Below are 12,397 nucleotides of genomic sequence, written 5' to 3' on the forward strand. Positions count from 1 at the left end.
TCACTAAATTTACATGGGCACAAGAGATCCAAAGTCTCCAAGTTGTTCCTTCCTGAGATAAAATCTATGTAACAAAGAAGCTTTTTAGAATCCATCATTGACAAGATAGATTGAGATTATAACTCTCAGAATTCATCCATACTGGCTGGCAAGCTTTGGGAGTTGTTGATCCTACACCGTTCAGAGGACATCAAGATGAGGGAAGATTTCTGCCATGGCAGTTGCCTTTTGGAACATCATTCCCCCCAAGGTGAGATTGACCCCAACTCTATTGCCCTTCCAGAAGGCCCTTAAAATCTGGTTTTTCATCAGGCCTTTGGATCCCATAGAAGTATGGAGCCAACAGAATGGTTACACTGCTTGTATGTTTCTGAATGCACTCTCTTGTGTTTTTGTTTTATTATAGTTTTAACTGTTTTAATTATACTTTAATGGATTTATTTTTAATGGTTTGATTATTTGGTTTTTGTTATTTTAATTTTGTGCACCACTAAGTGTCACATATGTGAGATGGGTGGCTATATAAATGTAATAAATGAAATAAATAAAGATTAATCTAAAATGTTTATACTCCAAAATTGTATCCACTGACATTTTTTTCTGTTGACACAGAGCCACTAATGACAGAGTATATCTCAAGAGACCAAGAAGAAATCAGCTGTAAGTTTCATAAAAGCCTATATATGCTTTTGGCTTGGTTTCTCCTCTACTTTTCATTAATGTGATGAATCTGATAAGCAGTGAGAAGATTGTGGATATAAAGCATTTCACTTCTCTGGAAGGTAGTCAAATTCATTCCAGCGCAATTCTGGTGCTGAGGAAGGTATGTGTGATATGGTATGTCACTAACCAAACAATCCATGATAGATGATTAGGTGAGTGGTGGTGTGCTGCAAGGACCTGCCATCTCCATTCTACTCCAGGACTGAGAAGGATGCCTGCAGCCTAGAGCTGTGCTTTTCAAACTTGGCAACTTTAAGATATGTGGACTTCAATTCCCAGAATTCCCCAGCCATCAGATAGTCCAAACATCTTAAAGTTGCTGACTTTGAAATACACTGGCCTAGAGAGATCAGCAATGCATATAAGAACAGTGGCTATTGTGAGTCCTCTCCCCAACTCCCCATTCCAAGTTGGAAATGTGGCTCTTCCCCTCATATTCACCCATTATCACAAACTTGATGTAGAATCCCATCTGGGTTACCAAACATCTAATGCATTATTCCTTCCCCTAGACCAAGCAACATGCCCAAGTGAGACCTGACACATGGGCTCTCTGCAGCCACAACAGTAGTAACTGTCAGGGGAACAATCTGATTTTCTGCGTCACTATAGAGGTTATTAGAGATAAGGACAGTAGTCATTAGAGTGAGTAACGACATTCTAAAAGAGCTATTTGGTTTCAGAATATAGAAAACATGGGAGGCACAAAGAAGATGACCCTCACTGCAGATGATCTGCCAAAAATCAGGACATACCATTGGTCACCAAACTTGACACTACAAAAGACATGGGAACTGACAGATTCAAAATCAGATATTACCCCACAGACTGCAGTGGCTAGAATGAGAATCTCCCCATAATAATTTTTGGAGTGAAAACATGTTTCAATTATTCTTCTGTCTTGAGTCAAGAGCAGGGCACAAATGCAGCAATTAATTTAATTCCTAGGCAATCAGAACAAATTGGATTGACTGGGTTAGTAATACTTTTGGGGGTATGAGACTAATTTTTTTACCTTTATCATTCCAAAATTCATTGGGGGTGCTCATAAGAGTTGCAATCCAGATCAAGGAACATAGTTTGATTATCTATTTACTGCCGTCTCATTTTTTTTTTGTTTGGTCAGTCACTATAAGCTCAAATTCCATTATGGTCTATGTGAAATGAGGAGGAAATAGAAGTTACGATATCTGTTTCTGACTCAGTGGGAATACCTTGACTATCTACCCCTTATACTTGAAAAGCAAGCTCCTATTGGCATAGATGGAATCTCTTACCAGCCTAACTGATAGATGAAGTTCTGATTTGGAGCAGGATATTCTAGTACATCTAGATCACCACAGACAGGGACTGCAGCCATGAAATCAAAAGACGCTTGCTCCTTGGGAGGAAAGCTATGGCAAACCTAGACAGCATATTAAAAAGCAGAGACGTCTCCTTGCCGACAAAGATCCGCATACTCAAAGCTATGGTTTTTCCAGTAGTAATGTATGGCTGTGAGAGCTGGACCATAAGGAAGGCTGAGCGCCAAAGGATTGATGCCTTTGAATTGTAGTGCTGGAGAAGACTCTTAGGAGTCCCTTGGACTGCTAGAAGGTCAAACCAGTCAATCCTAAAGGAAATCAACCCTGACTGCTCATTGGAAGGATTGATAATGAAGCTCAAGCTCAGATACTTTGGTCACCTAATGCGAAGAGAGATCTCTTTGGAGAAGACCCTGATGCTGGGAAAGATTGAAGGCAAAAGGAGAAGAGGACGGCAGAGGATGAGATGGTTCGATAGCATCACTGAAGCAATGAGCATGAAACTGAGCAAACTCAGGGAGGCAGTGAAGGACAGGAAGGCCTGGCGCAATATGGTTCATGGGGTCACGAAGAGTCGGACACGACTTAATGACTGAACAACAACAAAATTCTAGTACATGGAAAGGGAGAAAGTCAGCCCTTCACCCATGATCCTTCCTTCTAACCTTTTCCCTTTCTAAAGTTAATAGGCTCTTTAAAATGTCCATTAACATTAATGGAGGAGGCGTTTGGTGTTTGGTGTGTGTGTGTGTGTGTGTGTGTGTGTTTTGCTGAAAAGGGCTCCCCCCCCCCCCAGAGATTAGCACAGCAAGCAAGCAAGGGGGAGTTAGCCCTTCTCCCTCCAGATATGACCCATTCTGAAAAGGCTCCCTGCAAGGCAATTAGGTCATGCTGCAAATATACACAAGCAGGGATGTTATCTAGCTGGTTTACTCCAGTGTGTGAATATTGGATGCTATTTTTTTTTCCAGTTCGTCTTGGGCTTCTTCCTGAGTCCTGGTGCTGAACTTGTGTGAATATTCCAGACAGTCCGAGTGCTGGATCTCCTGTGCCTCTTCTACTTCTTGCAGGAGGACTCTTAATAATGGGTGGCCAGCATGCTATACAGTTTGGAGTAACTGTGTTTTATTAGGTGGCAAAAGAGCTTTCAGTCCCTTTACTGAAGTGTAAAGAAATAAGCTCTATATGCAATCTTCTGTTTCTTGGGATGGGGCAAGGAGAGAGACAGGGAATGGACTGACTTCATTTGGCCTGTGTGTAAATACTTAGATGAAATATTATGGTCCCATTGCAAACGAGGAGGGCAAAGAGAGGACAGAAGCTGAAATTGGTGGCTGGAACTGAATGTTGCTTAATTTAGATAACACCCCTGCTAACAAGCCAATATCTATAATAACACCCATGTTCACAACTTTACAAATTGTTTTGTAAGTGACAGAGGAACAGTTGGAGGTTTCAAATATTTGAAAGTGAAGAAAATGAAATTGAGAGATTCACAGGGTAGAGGTGCATCACTTGAAGTTCCAAGGTAACCATTGCCCTCCTGAAAGTCTTGGGTGGCCACCAAACTTTGTTATTACCACACTGTAATTCTTAATGGGAAGATAATTAAATGCATCATTAGAATAATTGTATTTAACATATTTGATTTTAATGCACTTTTTCTCCTGGCTTCACCCACTTTCTATGGAAATGATGGTCCTGGAACATTGCTCAAAGGCCAAGTCCCACTTTCAGTGCCCCAGAAGGTATCTCCTTTCCCCAATCCACAGCTTTGCAGGCTTTGATCTTCAAAGCTGAAGATTGAACTGTTGTGTATTCTCTCATCTTCCTAGTCCAACACTATAAGCTGCTGGGATAGGTGCATCTATGAATCTGATTAGTGAGAAGGTTGGTTGGTTGGTTGGTTGGTTGGTTGGAAACAAGCATTTAACAAAATGTGATTACCTACCTCATTAATACAACAGAAAGAACATATTTTTTAAAAGAAATGGGAAAGAAAAAATGAACATTACTGAAAATAAGGCTTAGAAAAGACTTGAAGATTGGTCTTTTAGACTGCTCACAGGATTTCTCTATCATGCATGAAATATGGTTCGAATATCCATACAGGCAAGAAGAACTGAAACCATATTCCCCTACAGTCTTCTACTCTATTCTGTTCCATCTCATTTTTTCCCCCATGATCATAGATTTCTCCATGATCTTAAATTAGATTGCTGAGCCAGATTTTGATGAACAAGAGCCTCTATGAAGAACACCCTTTTGATGGAAATCCCTCTTTTACCTTTTTGGGGGGCAACCACCTCTCACACAGATGCTGAATTCATACAACACCCTAAGTCCTGAAACTGGGTTAACAAAATATAATCATTGTTTCCTGTATCATATAATGCCTCAAACAAATAAACCTTATTATGGTTTAGTATTATGACCGGGTTCACACACCATACTAAGATATTGGTGGAACCACAAACGATCCAAAGTCATTTTAGTTTAGTGAATTATGCAGAACCAGCCAGAATATGGCTGGTAAGGCTTTCTAATCCTCTGTGGTTCAAGAAACTCTTACTAGTGCTCCAATTACTGTGTGTAAGGTGGCTTTTAAAAAGGGAGGGGAAGGCTGGTAAAAATGTAAAACTCTGTTGATCTTGTACAGCTTGTTGGTTAGCTATTTATGGAATAAATTATGCCCAGGGATTCTGAGACAGTTCATATTTTGCTTGCATATTATCATCTTGTGCAATCCCCATCTTCAGCCTCATTCACTTATTATCTTGTTAGAGCTTTCACTTGAAGTGGACTTGATGAATTGGCTTCCATGACATTTTGTGCTGCAAGAAATCATAAACCCATTGTTCCATTGAGAAGGCTGAGACTTTATCTGAGGAAAGAAAAAGAAAAAAAAAAGACGGCACATTTGGGAAGAGTTAAGGGATTCTGTGATGTGTGCATGAAAAAAGTGGTAACGCTGGAGGAATATGAGGGAGGGAGTGGGACAGTGATTGGGGACATGGCCAGTTTCTTAATCTTCCTCCTACTGGCCATAAGGTCTATTTTAATTAAGTTTTCAGTATCTCAATCTCATTATTGAATCAGGTGTTGAAACAGGTGGTGTTTTTGCCAAACCAGCTTGCCTGACTCCTTAACCCTGACAGCTTTTTCCTTAACAGACAGAAAGGTTTCTCATTCTATCTGATTGAAGAGGGAGAATAATTCATTTTCTGTTCAGCTGAAGGCAGATATAGGGTCACTCTAGTACATTCTAGGAAGTTGTGGGGGCCACAAAATTTCCCCAGTGCTAAAATGCTGGGCAGCTGGATCTACAAGCCACTGTTCTATTTTTCAGAAGCATTTTTGAGAGACGAGTTGGGATCTCAGGGGAACGGTGATAAACTGAAAGCGCTGCCACCATCACTGAGCAGTAAAGCCAAGAATGCCTACTGAAATAATCATACTGTCCCCAGATAACGTAATTTACAAGCTCCCTCAGACTTGGAGTTTTTCCTATCAGAGAAATGACTGCAGTAGATTGTGATATGGGTGCAGTGGTAGAGGTCCAAAAAAGTCATCTGATCTAAGGGAAACAGCAGCAATGACTACATAGAGAAAGAATTAGCTGGTTTCCACTTTGCCATATTGCTCACCAGAGAAGGCTACCAGTAATGGATGAGTTTCCACCACTGTTAAGAAGTAGGATAAAATGTAATAAGCCTTCTGCAGTGAGTATCTCCCTTCTCGATGGGTGTCCTCTCTGTCCTCCCTACATAGCTCCTCTGAAGCAAGTATTTTCAACGTGTTGGAGTGTAACCACCCAACATGCTCTCCTAGAATCCTATTTTCTCATGATCCCCTGCTTCCAGAAGCACTCCATGAGAAGGGGAGAAGGACCTTAAGCCTTGGACAAAGGAATCTCAATGAGATATTGATGATTATTAATATTATTATTGATGCAGTTAACCTAACATTTTGGGCTAGATTCCAATGCATACTAGAAAGTTAACTTTATCTTAGATGTTGCTTAGCAACATTGTCCTATCCCCAAGTTATATTCAGCATAAGTTGTGCAATAATACTTGGAACATGATATTCCGGATCTACATATTCTGTGAACACTGGACTGAAGCTGCTTTCTATCTCTGAAATGATTAAGTCTACTTGCTAATGTTCCTAATGATTCCTTTACCCCAAAATCAACATGGGTTGAAATATGATGTGTTAGTGCCCCCTTCAGCACCAATTTTTTGGCTCCTAGAATATCCCTGGATTGGGCTGGATAAAACTTGGAGACTTTGGGGTGGTGCTTTTCTCTTGTTTTTTAATTTTTAATTTTTGCACTAAACAAGTACATGGATGAAATGAAAGCCTTAAGGCCTGCAGAAGTATATGCCACAGTTATCAGTTAAGTTCCTTTCTTGTTTTTTGGGAGGGAAGTTCAGTGGGTAAAATGGATGTCTATTTTCCCCTTAAATTCCACAAATATGTGTCAGAACAGTATCCCTACCCAGTCCTTTCATGTTCTGAGAACACTGGCCACATCCTCTGCAGGGCTGCAAAAATTTATCATGCCTCTGCTACTTCATGAATAAGTAGCAAAGAGTAGGATTCTCTTGTGTTTGTCATTCTCAGCTTATGTCAGTAGGTGATTGACCTTGTTTTGGTTTAGAAATTAAGCACAGTAGGAACTATTTAATACATGACCCTCCCAAGGAATATCAGGGCTATTGATAGACTGGAAAGTAAGAATGAATGAATGAATGAATGAATGAATGAATGAATGAATGAATGAATGAATGAATGAATGAATACCCTCAGAAGGGAATGACAAACTGCTTCCATATTGTTGCCAAGAAAACTGCTTGGGTACAGCCAGTTGTTAGGAGTTGAGCATCACTCAAAGAGATCTTCACCACTGTATTCCCTACTGTATTTACAAAATATTTGAGAAGCACAAATCCAAGGAAGAATTTACATGTAGGAAATTGAAATCTATCGGTACAATTGCATTAAAATATGCCTTAAGTGTGTTGTATAGAAAACTCAGCATATTATCTGTACAGCCATAAAAATAGCTTTGAATAATGTTTCCCCCCCCCATTTATTTAAAAACAATAGCAGTATGCATGTTTTGCCCTCCCACCCTGGTTGCCTTCCAATTGGTTTGGAAGGTGAGGAAGAGGCTGTAAAGGAGACATCAAACACCCATAGCACTGTCACTTTTTAAGCCACGCCGCACACATGATGGACAGATGGAAACCAACAAAGCTGGCTTGGTCACTTAGGTAGGAAACACATTCTGCCCACTACAGAGGAGAGAGTGTCAAGCTATCAGTTGAGGAACGTTCCTGAGAGTTGGTCAAGCTAAACCAGCAAAACCTTCTGCACAGGGAAACCAGGCCCCAGCTCTTGGTTTGAATTCCTGCTGTGAGCCTGAACTAATTAGTCCCTGCTGGCCTGGGACTCTTCACACAGGGTTCTGATTTCAATTCACCGGCCACCCATCTCCCCGGGATAAATATTATAAGGCAGAGAGGTGTGAAAGGGAGAAATCCTTTTTTTTTTTTTTTAAATTGTGTTCATCTGATTTATACACTCTCCTTTTATTACTGCTTCCGTAGCCTCCACCTTGTTGTTAAAGAGGTTTCCCTTGCATCATTTTCTCTAAAAAGTTAGTTAAAAATTGAAGAACAAATGTTCCTTGGCTGATTGGTTGAAAATGAAGCTAGGATTAAACTGCCAAAGATCAGCAAAGAGGGTGGACGTATCTAGCTTTTACCCTAATATTTCTGGTGCGTGGTCTGTTACACATATAGGAGAGATTGTTGTTTGCGTAATTTGAGTAAGTGGCATAAAAGGGAACTCATCTTGTAATTTATGAAAATCTACTTAAGAATAGGACATCTGTGTTCGTCTGCACCTCCTTGGTGACACCCACATTAGGCAATGTCAGGGTCCAGTTAAGACTTTTAGGTGTGGGGGGAAACAGAGAGAGGAAACAGTGCTTTACTTTGATTGGAATAGATGTAGGATGTGTATCAGGATCTAAGAAAGGAGAAGGAATAGGATACAATTCAATGTAGAACATATTTATATGCATATATGATTGTAAGAAAGTCATTTTTCTTAAATGCACAAAATTCTCTGTTGGAAAATGTTCTCTTCCACCATAAGAACATTGATTGAGGTGCCCTCCTCTCTATTTCTGTTGACTACATGGACAACTCATCGTTGTTTCCTATAATCCTGCCATTTCCTGTGATCTCCCATCCAAGCACTAATCAAGTCTGATCTTGCTTAGCTTTTGGAGACCATTCAAAGGTTGAGAGTTAAAGTATTCTGTATATGCATGTGAGTGTTCCTGAGACCAGCAGTCTGATCTAAACTATGATTAGCGAAGCAGTTTTATAACTATAATGGGTTAGAAAGAATGATTTACAAGAAATACATTCGGGGGACAGGCAAAGCCTAGCACCTAGCCAGCTCCATTCTACCAGGAGGAGTTTCAACAAGCATGCACTCTACATATGCATGCCAAGCAAGGCAAGGGGAGGTGATGTCAGATTAACAATCTCATGGGCAAGAGGCTGACCAAAAGTACCCAAAGTCCTTGGACTATAGGTCATTCACTCTTGCCCTAAATGCCTGCGAGATCCAGATTGTGGATTGTGCCTGGATCTTGCAGAAGAAATGATTAGCTCTTCCCTTGCCCTCTTTGAAGGATCACTTGTCACCCTCTGATTATGATTTTACCCTTCCCACCATGGAAAGTGTGGTGTGCAATTGGAACGTTACATTTCATCTGGCGATTTTGCTTCATGGATGCTGCTATCAGCTAGAGAGTAAATTTAATAATTTATTAATAACAAATCAATAAATTATCAATTTATTATTCATAATAATAAATAAATAAATGCACATGAATACATCGCCATTGCAGCTGGGGGAAGGAGATGGGTAAAGGTCATTAGATGTTTCCCTGCTGGAGTGCAAAATCTGGAAAGAAAGTTTAATTTGTTTCTGAGTTGGCCGTCTGTCAGCCCAAGGAGAGCCATAGCTGAGCAAATGACAGCCAACAGGGCAGAACACAGGATGCCATTGACTGCATCGCTGAGGCTTTCCTACCTGAGGTGAGGTGACCTGCATGTGGCGGTACTACAACTCCCAACATCCTCAGCCTACCTCCGAAGTAGTTTCTAAAGCTTGAAATCTCAAGCAGGAGTCTTCTTTCTGAAAACATTTTAAACTAAAAGTATGGCCTTTTTTTTTTTTTTTAATGTGTGAAATCTGTGCAGTTCCTCAAAAACTTGCTTCCCCTGCAAAAGAGGCCTCTGTTTTCTAACATATTTTAAGGGTTCTTGTGATTTTCCTCTGGATTTCTCTTAGCTGAGATGTTGAGCTTGCTTGAGTACAGAGGGGGCGAAGGTACATCAGCTGGTATTGTTACAAATTTCCTGTCACTTTGAAGCCTCCCCTTGAAAAAATTGCAGGAGGAATTCTCTTATAATACCTTTCTTTAGCATTTAGCAGAAACTGAGGAAGCCAAACAGGCTGTAAAGACCATTGGAAAAAATGGTCTCACAGTGATAGTTGCATATACCTTAACCCTTTCAAACCAAACAGGTGTAAGAACACACTTCATGCATGAAAACCTCGCCAACATTCACTTTCTCCTTCAAAAAGAAATACTGAACGCAAATTCCCTTTCGGTAAACTGAGCAAGTTGGGGGGCGGGTAGGAGAATTGTTTTGGTATGGTAATTTTTTAAAATTCTTTCCAACTCCATGGAATATTGGCAAGAAATTATGTAAAGGCACTTGAGACTGTCTGTGATCGGTCTGTCAACAGGATAACTCTTGGAAAACTGAACAGAAGGGAATCAAATTTGGTGCGGTGGGAGGAGTGGGCGAGAAGAAGGCCCAGGTTTGAAAATGAGATGGATATTCCTGGGGGCTACTGAAAAAAATGTTCCAACCTAAATCCTCCCAATGCATTCCTATGGGGGAGGCAGTTGGGCAGTGACTCAGGATACTGCCAACTGCTCCAATCTAAGCAACCCCCTCCTGGTCATATGACCCAAAGCAAAGCACCTGAAGTCCAACCGTGCTTCCAGGGCACACATACCCATAAACCCAGAGAGATGCAATGCGAGGGGAGCCAGAAATGTGAGTAGACCCAACACAGTAAGAAAATACAGATGCCCCCTATGGCCATTGCTGGTAAAGGGAGCGGAAAGAATTTCAGAAGTCATGCTTCACATGTTTTCTCTACCAAGTTGGTTTTCGGTGTCCAAGGATGATGGAGCTAGTGAGGTTGAAATGACTTTCCTAGAGTAGGCAGGGCTGTAATTGTGGCCTTTGGGCAGGTGGATTTACCCAGCATGATGTGCTACACTTCTGGGAGACGTTAGATACCTAATTTAAACTATAACTCGTGAAAAGGAGAATGAAATTGCATCAATGAAAATTGCTATTTTGGCTGCTGACCCTAAGGACACGGGGGGGCTAGAAAAAGGAGCTTGGGGCTTGCATGCTCCTGGGGCTTGCCACCCTGATTCAAAAGAGCACTGCTGCTTGAGAGTTTAGCAACTAATTAATTCCCTTTTCTGCTTCTGGAGCTTAAAGCCACAATGGCTTCATTCTGCAACTACCATGATTTGCTTTTCTGGTTTCACTCCAAAGCAGACAGTAAATGAGATTTCCCTTGAGAAAACTGCAAGTAACAGATAATCATTAGATCTCTCCTGTTCAGCCATGTACCCCTTGGATGAATCTATAAACTCACTGCACACCGAGATTGAATAATAGCATAGCTCGATGCCTAAATTATGTGTATATTTTATGTAACTTTTTAAAAAGTCACTGCATGTTCTTTTCTCATTCCCTGCTTTCATTCTTGGTTCCATTAAAGAAATGGAAACGATATGCCATAAATACAATAGCCGATATTAATAGGGGGGAAAAGAAGGCTACACACAGTGTTGAGCTGAAAGAGCTTTTGCTTTATTGTTTTGGGGTATCTCTGGATGATTCCGAATGTTCCATTTATGAATAGAATTTCTGAGATTTTTTTTTTTCCATTTTAGCAAAACGTTATACTCTGTAATAATGGAATGATGATCAACTGTATACACTGATCATAATCCTGTAGTCTGCCATAAGGCAGTTACAGAACCAGTTCCTTGTGTTTTTAATAAGCCAAATAAAAAATGAGCTTCATTTTTATTTCCTATTCAGGCAGCTAGGTCAAAGATGGCTTCAGAATTAGAATTCTGAAGTCCTACATGTTCAGAAGGATTATTTATTTATTTAAATGTATTAGCCACCCAACTCCAATGGAGGACCTTGGTATGGGAAATACTAGCCATGATGTGATGGGAAACGGCCGTGATGTCCAATGTGACTTTTAAAAAGAGCCATGGCAAAAAAAGAAAAAGGAAAAAAAAAAAAGCTGTAGTTCTACTAAGATGGTAAGGGGCCTGGAAGAAAAGTGTGTAAGGATTGATTGGCAGCAGAAGGATCTGCAGGAGCCAATACTTGTATCAAAATGATGAAAACAGCGTTCTGCTGTCAGGATGCACACACTCCCCCACTTTTTGTATATGCGCATGACATCAGGATGCATGTATCAAAGATGCACAGATTGCATTGTGTTGGCCCAATGCCGTTTTTATCATTTGACCCACTTTGATACCCCTTCCAGAGGCCTCCGGTTGCAGGCTTCGGGGTACGTTTAGCCTGGAGATGAGAAGACTACAGGGGGACATGACAGCAGTCTTTAAATTATCTGAAAGATCATGTAGAATTGTTCAGAGCTGTTTTAGAAGCAGGGCAAGAAACAATAGGTTTACATTGTTAGGAAGTTGGTAAATTGGACTTCAGAAAATTCCTAAGCGTGGAACAGATTACTTCAGGACTCTCTTTCGCTGGAGGCTGGATGGCCGTCTGTCCAGAATACTGTAGAATTGGAATTCTGAACTGGGCATGGGGTGGGAATACATGTCTTAAGGTCCCTTTTAATTCTTATATTTTGTTTCTGTTCTTTGGAAGGTCATCTGCAAAAGGTTTAATTACTGATGGAGGGTAGTCTAGAGAAGCAAAAATATCCTGTTTCTCTTGCTTTCTTTTCCCTATTAATTTTCATCTGGAACCATGCTGCTCAAGAGAGATGAGAGTGATTAATGCTACCAAATAACAATGCATGAGCCCCCCTTCTCTCAGGTCTTCTTCTCCCATCTCCCTCAACCTCCTTCAGCACATCACTGTCACAGGTTTGAAGCAAGAAGGTGCAAAGTGATGCCCGTTGGAACAAAGTCAAATCTTAGGAAGCAGAAGATGAGAAAATTGTCCTGAGAGTTCTACTGCCAGCAAGGG

Source organism: Python bivittatus, unplaced genomic scaffold, assembly GCF_059951505.1.
Source record: "Python bivittatus isolate LINGU-HERP-01145 unplaced genomic scaffold, Pbiv_v1 ctg000590_np1212, whole genome shotgun sequence".
In the NCBI taxonomy this organism is placed as follows: Eukaryota; Metazoa; Chordata; class Lepidosauria; order Squamata; family Pythonidae; genus Python; species Python bivittatus.